Here is a 12,745-nt window from a genome sequence, read left to right on the forward strand (position 1 = left end):
TCTGAAACCAGCCTGAATTTCTGGCAGTTCCCTGTCAATGTACCGCTGCAGCCACTTTTGAGTAATCTTCAGCAAAATTTTACTTGTATGTGATATTAACGATATTGTTTGATGATTTCCACATTCAGTTGGATCACCTTTCTTGGAAATAGGTATAAATAAGAACCTCTTCCAGTTGGTTGGCCAGGTAGCTGTCTTCGAAATTCCTTGGCATAGACGAGTGAGATCTTTCAGTTCTGCACCATTTGCTGAAACATCTCAGTTGGTATTCCGTCAATTCCCGAAGCCTTGTTTTTCGCCGATGCCTTCAGTGCAGCATGAACTTCCTCCTTTAGCATTATTGACTCCTGATCATATGCCACCTCCTGAAATGGCTGAATGTCCACCAACTCTTTTTGGTATAGTGACTTTGTGTATTCCTTCCATCTTCTTTTGATTCTTCCTGTGTCGTTTAATATTTTCCCTGTAGAACCCTCTGCTATTGTAACTTGAATTTTTTCTTCAGTTCTTTCAGCTTGAGGAATGCTGAGCATGTTCTCCCCTTTTGGTTTTCTACCTCCAGGTCTTTCTTTGCCCATGTCTTTATAATACTTTACTTTGTCTTCTCAAGCTGCCCTTCAAAATCTTCTATTCAGCTCTTTTACTTCATCATTTCTTCCTTTTGCTCTAGCTACTTGACTTTCAAGAGCAAGTTTCAGAGTCTCTTCTGACACCCATTTTGGTCTTTTCTTTCTTTCCTGTCTTTTTAATGACCTTTTGCTTTCTTCACGTGTGATGTCCTTGATGTCATTCCACAACTTGTCTGGTCTTCAGTCATTAGTGTTCAACATGTCACATCTATTCTTGAGATGGTCTCTAAATTCAGGTGGGATATGCTCAAGGTCATACTTTGGCTATCGTGGACTTGTTCTAATTATCTTCAATTTCAACTTGAACTTGAATATGAGCAACTGAAGGTCTGTTCTGCAGTCAGCCCCTGCCCTTGTTCTGGCTGATGATATTGAGCTTTTCGATCATCTCTTTCCACAGATGTAGTGGATTTGATTTCTGTGTATTCCATCTGGTGAGATCCACGCGTATAGTTGCCATTTATGTTGGTGAAAAAAGTATTTGCAATGAAGAAGTCATTGGTCTCGCAAAATTCTATCATGTGATCTCTGGTGTCATTTCTATCACCAAGGCCATATTTTCCAACTATCAATCCTTCCTCTTTGTCTCCAACTTTCACATTCTAATCACCAGTGATTATCAATGCATCCTGATTGCATGGGTTTGATCAATTTTAGACTGCAGATGTTGCTAAATTATCTTCAATATCTTCATCTTTGGCCTTAGTGGTTGGTGCATAAATTTGAATAATAGTCTTATTCACTTGTCTTCCTTGTAGATGTATAGATATTATCATATCACTGACAATGTTGTACTTCAGGATAGATCTTGAAATGTTCTTTTTGACGATGAATGCAAAGCCATTCCTCTTCAATTTGTCATTCCTGGCATAGTACACCATACGATTGTCTGGTTCAAAATAGCCAATACCTGTCCATTTCAGCTCACTAATGCATAGGATATCAATTTTCCTAGATTCATACTTTGTACATTCCGCATTACAATTATTAATGAATGTTCGTTTCTTCTCATTTTGAGTTGTGCCACATCAGCAAATGAAGGTCCAGAAAGTTTAACTCCATCCATGTAATTAAGGTCGACTCTACTTTCAGGAGGCAGCTCTTCCCTAGTCATCTTTAGAGTGCCTTCCAACCTGAGGGGCTCATCTTCTGGCACCATATCAGATGATGCTCTGCTGCTATTCAAAAGGTTTTCACTGGCTAATTCTTTTCAGAAGTAGACCACTGGGCTCTTCTTCCTAGTCTGTCTTAATATGGAAGCTCAGCTGAAACCTGTCCTCCATGGGTGACCCTGCTAGTATTTGAATACGGTGGCATAGCTTCCAGCATCATAGCAATATGCAAGCACCATAGTATGACATACTTACAGATGTGTGGGGCCTAGTAGAAGATAAATATTAACTCTAATTCCACTATTAGTAAACTTTACTAAAAGTTACTATTAGTAACTGTTTTTAAGAAGTATTTCTTAGATTTTTCTAATTGTCGGAATCAAGCATGGATTAGAATCTTTTGAGATCTTTTTCTTCGAGGTAAGTGGTTAAGTACATTTTTACTATCTTCTTCCACCTTCACTCTTCATCATTGTTTTTTAAAAACAAAAAACTATAGAGTCTCAGAAACAGGTTGTTTTATTATATTATTCTCTTTATTACAGCATGTAAAAGTTTTTTTTTCAAGATAAATGTTAGAAATTTGGGGAATAACTAGACTTTTAACAATTATTTAGACTTATCTTCATTATTGTAGTTTCAGTGTTCTCTTGTAGAATGACTTCCCCATCCTCGAACCCTTAATTTTCATTCATAACTGTCTCTTTCATGGGACATGTTTAGATACTTTACGCTTGGCAATTGTGGCAGGGATTGTTAGTTACCTAGTCAAATTCCATTCTCCATTTCTTCCTTATGAATAAAATGCTATTTGGTGGGGAGGATAGAAAGAACACTGCTACAAAAACACATTTCCTAGCTTTGGGTTTTTTTGCAGATACGGGCCATCAACAAAAGAAAAGCTAAGTTTTAGGTAAAACTTCTAGGAAAACTTCATCTTTCTTCTTTCCTGGAATGAAGGCATGATGGCTGCAGCTCTAGCAGTCACCTTATGTCTATGAGGTTTATTTGAGGATGGAAACCACACTAAGGCTAGTGGAACAGAAAGATGAAAGGAGCCTGGGTTCCTTATGACCCTGTGAAGCTGCTCTCCTGTCCCTGAATGACTTATCTTTAAACTTCATGTTGCGTGAGAGAAAAGTAAACTTCCATCTTGTTGAAACTGTTATTATTTTGGGCCTCTATTATTAGCAGGCAAATATAATTTCTAGTTTCACAGCAAAAATGGGGAGGGACATTCCAGATTGAGAGAATAGCAAGAGAAAAAAGATGGAATTCTGAAAATATGGTAAGATGAGGGAATAACAAAAAGTCCAATGTGGCTGTAATCTAGGATATGTGGAGAAATAGAGTTACAGAGTGTGGTGGTTGATTTTATGTCAACTTGGCGAGGCTGTGTGCCCAGCTGTTTGGCCAAATGCTAGTCTAGATGCTGTTACAAACTAGTAAGATGTGATTAAATCGGTTGGCCTCAAGTAAAACAGATTACCCTCCATAATGTGACTGGGACTTATCCAATCATTTGAAGGCCTTAAGAGCAAAAAGGGAGTTTTCCCTAGGGTGTACTCTTCCTCTAGACTGTAAAGAGACATTTTGTTAGAACTCCTGCACTCTTCACCCTTCCTGTCACCTGAACTACAGATTTTGGGACATAAGACTGCAGGAATATCCAGCTTGTTGCCTGACCCACTGATTTTGGACTTTTCAGCCCCCAATGTGGATGAACCGATTCTTTAAAATAAATTTCCCTCCCTTTCTCTCTCTCTCTCAAGATTTATTTTACATGGGTGTGTGTATACGTATATATATTTATACATATATAACTATATGTATATATATCTCTCTATTTCCTTCTCAAGATTTATTTTACGTGTGTGTATTTATATACATTATACACATATATACAAACATATATATACACACACATATTTCTTTCTCTCTCAAGATTTATTTTACGTGTGTGTATATATACATATATACACATATATACAAACATATATATATACACACACACATACATGTGTAAAATAAATCTTGAGAGAGAGAAAGTGAGAGAAATTTATTTTAAGGAATTGGCTCATGCTGTTGTGGGGGGCTGGCAAGTCCCAAATCAGTAAGTTATATATATATATACACACACACACACACACACACGCACACATAGAGAGAGAGAGTGATTTATTTTACATATGTATATAGACAGAGAGAGAGGGAAAGAGATTACTGGTTCTGTTTCTCTAAAGAACCCTAAGACACAGAGGAGTTCCAAAAGATAGGTTGAGAGTCAGGTACCAAATCTATTCCCTTCTAAGAAACCTAAATAAAATAAATAAATAAATAAAGCAAACCCATTGCCATTGAGTCGATTCCGACTTACAGCAACCCTATAGAACAGAGAGAAGTACTGCCACATAGGGTTTCCAAGGAGCCGCTGGAGGATTCCCACTGCTGACCTTTCGGTTAATAGCTGGGCTTTTAACCACTGTGCCACCGGGGCTCCCCCTTCTAAGAAGCAGGATAAAATCCAAAGCACTTCATCTGGCATTCAAGGCCCTTTACCACCTGATGCCCACTTCTCCAGATTTATCAGCCACTTCTCAGGTACCTGGCGCTCCACACACATGGGATTACTTGCTGAAACTCATGAATTTTTCACCTTTGTGCCTTTGTACTTGCGTTTCCCTCTCCCCACCTCTCTGTCCTATAAACGTGTGCTCAGCACTGTAGACAAGCCCAGAGATTAGCCCTGGCCCCTGCCCCTCCTCTGCCCCACCAGTCTGGTTGGCATTCCTCCTCTGGCTTCCCATTGCTCTCAATTACTATTTCTATCTGAGATCTTATACTCTATACTCAGGGACTTAGTTATCTGCCTCTACTATGAGAGCACAAGCTTCTAAAGGGCAAGAACTCTCCTATTTAATTACTCTGCCCAATAGTTAGCAGAACATCTAATATATACCAAATGCTCAATATGTAATTGTTCATCAGGTACGTGAATAAAGAAATGGGATAAAAACTTTGAATGCTGGTTTAAGGAATTCATACTTTGGCCTGCATGTAACAGAAGGCAGCAGAATGAAAGGGCCATACATGTGCTTTTGGAATTCTGCTCCCATGGCCAGTATGAAAGAGGAACTGGAAGCCAGGGCAATGCCTGGAAGTAGGCAGACATGTCAGGAGGCTTAGCTCAAGCAGTAAGGGTCCCTGCCCTGTCCTGAAATGGTTAAGGTGGCCAAGGCACACGACTCTGCAGAGGAGAAATTTCCCTGTCCTTGCCTAAGCAAATGGCTGGGATTAAAGTGACAGCCCACCTTAGTGATGGCGGCATAATTGGTTGTTCAGCTCTGTCCTTGTCAGAGCGCTGACAGTTCTGCAGATGTCCTGCTCAGCTCTCCAAAGGTTAGCCTCAGCTGGTACGGCTGTTCATTAATCATTCCTCTCTGACAGGCTTCGGTGCAGCCCACAGCTGCCACACAAGCCCCCGCAGTCCCTGCCCCACCCAGCCAGGCTGGAGGGACCAGTCCCCACATGAGCGGTCTGTGTCCCCTCCACCCCGCCTACTGCCACTGCTGAGCAAGAAACACTGATAAAGGAATTTCCCTAGTTTCTTCCTTCTCAGAACTCAGGGTCTGAATCTCCTTACAAGCTATCCTGACATTCTTAACTTTATTGGCTCCTCTCCCCATCCTGAGAAGGTGCTTCTTACTGTGATCAGGGCAGCAGTACTGAGTTGAATAGCATCCCCCCAAAATTGTGTCTACCAGGAACCTCAACCTTATTTGGAAATTGGGTCTTTGCAGATATCATTAGTTTATTTAAGATGAGGTCACACTGAACTAGAGCCAAAAACCAAACCCACTGCTGTCAAGTTGATTCTGACTCAGTGCCAAATTAGGTGTTGTTAGGTGCCATCGAGACGGTTCTGACTCAGCAATCATATGTACACTAGAACGAAACACTGCCCAATCCTACGCTATCCTCACAATCGTTGTTATGCTTGAGCCCATTGTTGCAGCCACTGTGTCAATCCATCTCATTGAGGGTCTTTCTCTTTTTCGCTGACCCTCTACTTTATCAAGCATGATGCCCTTCTCAGGGGACTGGGTCTTCCTGTTAATACGTCCAAAGCACATGAGATGAAGTCTCCCCATCCTTGCTTTTAAGGAACATTCTGGCTGTACTTCTTCCAAGACAGATTTGTTTGTTCTTTTGGTAGTCCATGGTATATCCAATATTCTTTGCCAACACCACAATTCAAAGGTGTCAATTCTTCTTTGGTTTTCTTTATTCATTGTCCAGCTCTTGCATGCATATAAGGCAATGGAAAATATCATGGCTTGGGTCAGGCACACTTTAGACTTCAAGGTGACAGCTTTGCTTTTTAACATGTTAAGGAAGTCTTTTGCAGCAGATTTGCCCAATGCAATACATTGATTTCTTGACTGCTGCTTCTGTGGGCTTTGATTGTGTATCCATGTAAATGAAATCCTTGACAACTTCAATATTTTCTTTATTCATCATGATGCTGCTTATTGGCCCAGTTGTTAGGATTTTTTTGTTTTCTTTATGTTGAGGTGCAATCCATACTGAATGCTGTAGTCTTTGGTCTTCATTAGTAAGTGCTTCAAGTCCTCTTCACTTTCAGCAAGCAACGTTGTATCATCTGTATATCCCATGTCATTAATAAGCCTTCTTCCAATCCTGATGCTGCATTCTACTTCATATAGTCTAGGTTCTCTGACTATTTGCTCAGCATACAGATTGAGTAGGCATGGTGAAAGGATACAACACTGATGCAGATTTTCCTAACTTTAAACCATTCACTATCCACTTATTCTGTTCAAATGACTGTCTCTTGGTCTATGTACAGGTTCCTCTTGAGCTCAATTAAGTGTGCATGAATTCCCATTCTTTGCAATGTTATCCATAATTCTTTATGATTCTAAAATAGTGTGGGCCCTAAATCCAATGATTGACTTCCTTATAAGAAGACACACAGAGACACTCAGAGAGGATAACACCTTGTGATGCTGGAGAGAGAGACTGAAGTGATGGGTCTACAAGACAAAGAATGCCAAGGATTTCCAGCAACCACCAGAAGCTGGGAGAGAAGCATGGAACAGATTATCCTTCAAAACCCTCAGAAGGAACCAGCCTTGCCGACACCTTGATTTCAAGCTTCTAGTCTCCAGAACTGTGAGAGAATACATTTCTGTTGTTTTGAACTACCCAGTTTGTAGTATTTTGTTACGGCAAATCTAGGAAACTAATTCAATAGCCCTAACCCAAGCCTCCAGAAAGACTAAAAGGCTAATGGATCCAGGCCGCTCATGCTGAAAGATGCATAGCCCTGGCTGAATTCTAGGCAGATTGTACATCACATCCAACCTTCAAATTCCACAAAGTGTAAAAGATGCTCATGAACCCTGTTTATGCCTCAAAACAGAACATGAGTATTTGTGTACAGACTGGTTCTAGCTCCCAAGATTTTAAGGAAAGGGCTACCCTTCTGGTCCTTGGGGCCAAATAAGCTGGAAGCAGGCTGAAAAGTCTGATTACCTGGGTTCAAAAGAGGCCAGCCTCTTTCTTCTGTCATCTACCTTTTTTTTTTTTTTTCCTTTCCCTACCAGAGCCAACATGGTGGACTGAACCAAGGGTTATGGATAGAATTCTAACCAGAACGTTGAGGTTGAAGGAAAGGTTGGGGAGCCCGGCAAGTGGTAAGACAAGAGGACAGAGGACAGGGCGTGGGTTGGGACAGAGCAAAGATTGCAGTCTGAGTTAGGAAATGTGGTCAGAGTGAAGGTTGGAGTTAGAGTTGGGGCCATGTGGTAGGGCTAATTAGAAAAATCATTTGCTCGTTCCAAGGTCAAGAGGGTAAAAAGCCCCTCTGAGCGACTGCTTTGAGGGTCTGAAATTCCTCAGGACCTCCTCCCACTTCCCTTTTTCTTTTCTGTTTTAGTTTTCCCTGGTTCTCCAGTCCCTACCAACGATCATGAAGATGGCACAGGACCAGGCAATGTTTCGTTCCGTCAGACATAAGGTTGCCATGAGTTGGAGTCGACTTGAAGGCTCTAACAACAACAATTTTGGCACGGTACCTCATTTTTCCTTCTTCTCTTTGCCTCCTTGATCTTTGCACCACATTGATCAGCCCTTGCTCTCAAGCTAACCAGACCCAGGATTAGGAATTCTATCAGTTCCCTTCCCAGCCTTCCTTCAAGAGTAAAAGCATGTTCCCAAGGCCAGGTCTCAGCTACAGGGCTGCAAGTTAGTATGTGCACAAAGCAGGAGTCATCATTTCCCCCCATTGATTAGCTGTCCACCCGAAAAGTTTCCAGAGGAACAAACAAGGGTACTGGGAAATTAGCATTCAGCTCATCATTTTGGACTCCAGACCAAAAACACCTGCATTCTCACAGCCAAAGACCATACACAGTCAGTCCAGAAACCAAGAGACTACAGTCTGACTTCCCTCAAACTAATACTCATAAATAAGAGGTGTCCCCCAAATGCTTCCTAACAATACTTACCATCTCCCACACTTCCCTGTCACCCTTTCACACACTTCATTTCATTTAATCTTCACAACAACTTTTCAAGGAAGGTAAGATTATTCCCCATTTTACATTTGAGAAAAAATGAGGCTCACAGAGCCTAAATGACTTGTTTAAGATCAGACAGCTGGTATACAGGTAGCTTTACACTTAAAACCAAGTCTCTTGAGTTTGCAAATCCTACATCTTTCTTTTACATCCTGGGGCTTCTAATGGGCTTGCTGTGACTTTAAGAGAGAGTTTCTCAATCTTGTCATTATTGACATTTTGGGCCTGATGATTCTTTGTTGTTGGAGGCAGCATCCCTGACCCTGGCCCACCAGATGCCGGGATACCTCCTCCCCAGGTTCTAACAACCAAAAATATCTCCAGACATTGCCAAATGTCCTTCAGGGGCAAACTTGGCCTTCACTGAGAACCTCGGTGGCACTATCTACTCTGTGGCACACTTTAAAGATTATCTACCTGAGGCTGTTTTCCATGCCTGGGTCAGAGACAGTTACTATATGAGGAGATGCCAAGGAATAAAACAAGGTCAGATGCCTTTGAAAGATAGTGCACTGTGAAGGTAGGAAAAATGAGAAGGACATATTAGAGCAGAAACCCAGGAGACTATGTTGGCAAGGATTGTACTGGGGAGTTGATCCCAGCCTCCATCTATTCATCCATCCATCCATCCCTCCATTCTTCAATCCGTTAATCCATCCACTGCATGTCTGTCTACCCATTCTGCAACCATTCACTGGTATAAGGCCTGCGAAAGGCACCATATGGGGGAGAAAAATCACCCATGAGAGAAAAAGCACCTGCGGTGCCATGGAAGAGAGTTTGAACCCCAGCCCTGCCACTAATAGCCTGAGTATCTTAAGCAAGTCTCTGAGCTTTAGTTTCCTAAACTAAGAATAATAATACATTCCTTATAGCGAGGGCAAAATGAGCTAATATATGTCAAAAGTGCCTTATATGCTATATATATGTTAGCTATTATAGGAAATGTTGGGCAAGTACAAAAAGAACCATAATATCAAACATTAAAAGTGTTAAAGGATACAACAGAAAAATGGGCAAAGGATGTGAATAAAGAATTCACTGAAAAAATGCAAATGGTCAATAAATATAAAAAGATGCTCAAACTCACTAATATTAAGGGAAATGCAAGTTAAAACAATAAAATGCCATTTGTCACCCCGTAGGTAGGCAAAAATGTAAGATATTCACACTTAGCATCTCCAAGCTGGTGAGGGCGTAAGGGAACAGGCAGCCTGATACTTCACTGATGAGTTACATCACTACATCCCCTCTAAGAGTAACCTAGCAGCAACGACTTCAAGTGAGCACATCACAGCCTTTGATCCAGTGATCACGCGTTGGTGATTCTACCCTACAGAAACAAAAGCGCCAGCATGTAAGAATATGTGTGCAAAGATGATTACGGAAGAACTGAAAACAAGGAAAGCGTTGAAAAAATACATGGAACTTTATGGAGCTGCTAAAGAGCACTGATGGTGCAGTGGTTAAACACTCAGCTGCTAACCTAAAGGATTGTAATTTGAACCCACAAGCCACTCTGTGGGAGAAAGATGTGGCAGTCTGATTCTGTAAAAATTATAGCCTTGGAAATCATATGGGGCAGTTGTACTCTGTCCTATAGTGTCGCTATGAATTGAAATTGACTGGATGGCACACAACAACAACAACGACATGAAGCTGTTGAAATGAATTAGATGAATGTGAATTGGTATGAAGGGATGTCCATAATAAGTTTTAAAAAAAAAAATCGAATTGTGTATGTACAGTATGATCCCAGGAAGAAACGTCTGGTGATCTACTTCTGAAAATCAGCCAATGAAAATCCTATGGATCACAACAACTGATCATAGGGATGGTGTAGGACCAGGCAGCATTTTGTTCTCCTGTGCATGGGGTAGCCATGCATTGGGGGCCAACCTGACAACAGTTAACAACAAGTATGATACCATTTTAAAAAATTAAAAGGAAGCCCTTATGTATGTGAATATATGAACAGATGTGTTAGGATGAGCATAAAGAAAGGCACTGGAAGATGCTGACAAAACAAAACATTGGTTATCGAAGGGGATGCCAGGATAGGGGAGAAACTGGAGGAGGAGAATGGGGATTTGTATACTTCTGTATTGTTTGACTTCATGCATTCTTTTGTAATGTAAAAGAAAGGATTAAGGGTCATAACAAAGGAACAGGCAAAGGGATATGGGTGTTCAGAGCAGAAGGTTTTTCCCAGATGTGAGAGTCAGAGAGTCTCCTCCATGGAGAAGGTGGTCGGGCTGGGCTGGAAAGTTTGAGAAGACTTAAGACCTGAAATTGAGGAGCTCCAACTTTTAGGCCACGGATAAGCTGCGCAAGTGTATGAGTCACTGCAGTACAGTGCCATAACTACTGGGGCGCAAGAGGTGCGTACCACACTGGCTGACACTGTCAGAGGGGGTGACACCAAAGTGACTGTCTATAAAACTTTTGTGCAGTGTTTCAGCAGAAACTTATTTTTTTAATAAAAATATCCCTGTAGTTATGACAACAAAAACATTTTTCAAAAGCCCGGCTTACATGTATCAATATACCTGTAAAACTGAAACCCTACAGTAATTTAATTTTTGAAATTTCTAATGTACAAAATACTGAATGACACAGGAAACATCAAAAGAAATGGAAGGAATACACAGAGTCACTGTACCAGAAAGAATTGGTTGACGTTCAGCCATTTCAGGAAGTAGCATAGGATCAAGAACCAACGGTACTGAAGGAAGAAGTCCAAATTGTATTGAAAGCATTAGCAAAAAACGAGGGTTCGGGAACTGATGCAACACCATTTGAGAAATTTCAACAAACGGATACAGCGCTGGAAGTGCTCATTCATCTACGTCAAGAAATATGGAAGACAGCTGCCTGGCCAACCGACTGGAAGAGACCCATATTTATGCCTATTCCAAAGAAAAGCAATACAACAGAATGTGGAAATTACCAAACAATATCGTTAATATCACCAAACCAAACCAAAGCCAGTGCCGACTCATAGAGACCCTATAAGACAGAGTAGAACTGCCCCATAGAGTTTCCAAGGAGCGCCTGGTAGATTCGAACTGCCTACCTTTTGGTTAGCAGCCATAGCACTTAACCACTACACCACCAGGGTTTCCTGTTAATATCACACACAAGTAAAATTTTGCTGAAGATAATTCAAAAGTGGCTGTGGCAGTACATCGACAAGGAACTGCCAGAAATTCAAGCTGAATTCAGAACAAGACGTGGAATGAGGGCTATCACTGCTGATGTCAGATGGATCCTGGCTGAAAGCAGAGAATACCAGAAAGATGTTTACCTGTGTTTTATTGACCATGCAAAGGCAATTGACTGCGTGAATCATAACAAATTATGGATAATATTTTGAAGAATGGGAATTCCAGAACACTTAATTGTGCTCATGTGGAACCTGTACATAGATCAAGAGGCAGTTGTTGGAACAGAACAAGGGGATACTGCATGCTTTAAAGTCAGGAAAGGTGTGTGCATCAGGGTTGTATCTTTTCACCATACTTATTCAATCTGTATGCTGAGCAAATAATCTGAGAAGCTAGACTATATGCAGAAGAACAGGGCATCAGGATTGGAGGAAGGCTCATTAACAACCTGTGTTATGTGGATGACACAACCTTGCTTGCTGAAAAGTGAAAAGGACTTAAGGTACTTACTGATGAAGCTCAAACTAAGGATTACACCTTAACATAAAGAAAACAAAAATCCTCACCACTGGACGGATACGCAACATCATGATAAATGGAGAAAATATTGAAGTTGTCAAGAATTTCATTTTACTTGGATTCACAATCAACAGCCATGGAAGCAGCAGTCGAGAAATCAAATGAGGCATTGCATTGGGCAAATCTGTTACAGAAGACCTCTTTAAAGTGTTAAAAAGCAAAGATACCACTTTAAAGACTAAGGTGAGCGTGACCCAAGCCATGGTGTTTTCAATCGCCTCATATGCATGCAAAAGCTGGACAATGAATAAGGAAGACCGAAGAAGAACTGATGCCTTTGAATTATGGTGTTGGCGAAGAATATTGAATGTACCATGGGCTGCCGAAAGAATGAACAATCCTGTCCTGGAAGAAGTATAGCCAGAATGCTCCTTGGAGGCAAGGATGGCGAGAATTTGTCTCAAATACTTTGGACATGTTATCAAGAGGGGTCAGTCCCTGAAGAAGAACATCATGCTTGGCAAAGTAGAGGGTCAGTGAAAAAGAGGAAGACCCTGAATGAGAGGAGTGACACAGCGGCTCCAACGATGGGCTCAAACATAACGATTGTGAGGGTGGTGCAGGACCTGGCAGTGTTTTGTTCTGTTGTACACAGCGTTGCTATGAGTCAGAAATGACTCGACGGCACTTAAAGACAACAACAACAACAGTGT

Source organism: Elephas maximus, chromosome 3, assembly GCF_024166365.1.
Source record: "Elephas maximus indicus isolate mEleMax1 chromosome 3, mEleMax1 primary haplotype, whole genome shotgun sequence".
NCBI classification, from domain to species: domain Eukaryota; kingdom Metazoa; phylum Chordata; class Mammalia; order Proboscidea; family Elephantidae; genus Elephas; species Elephas maximus.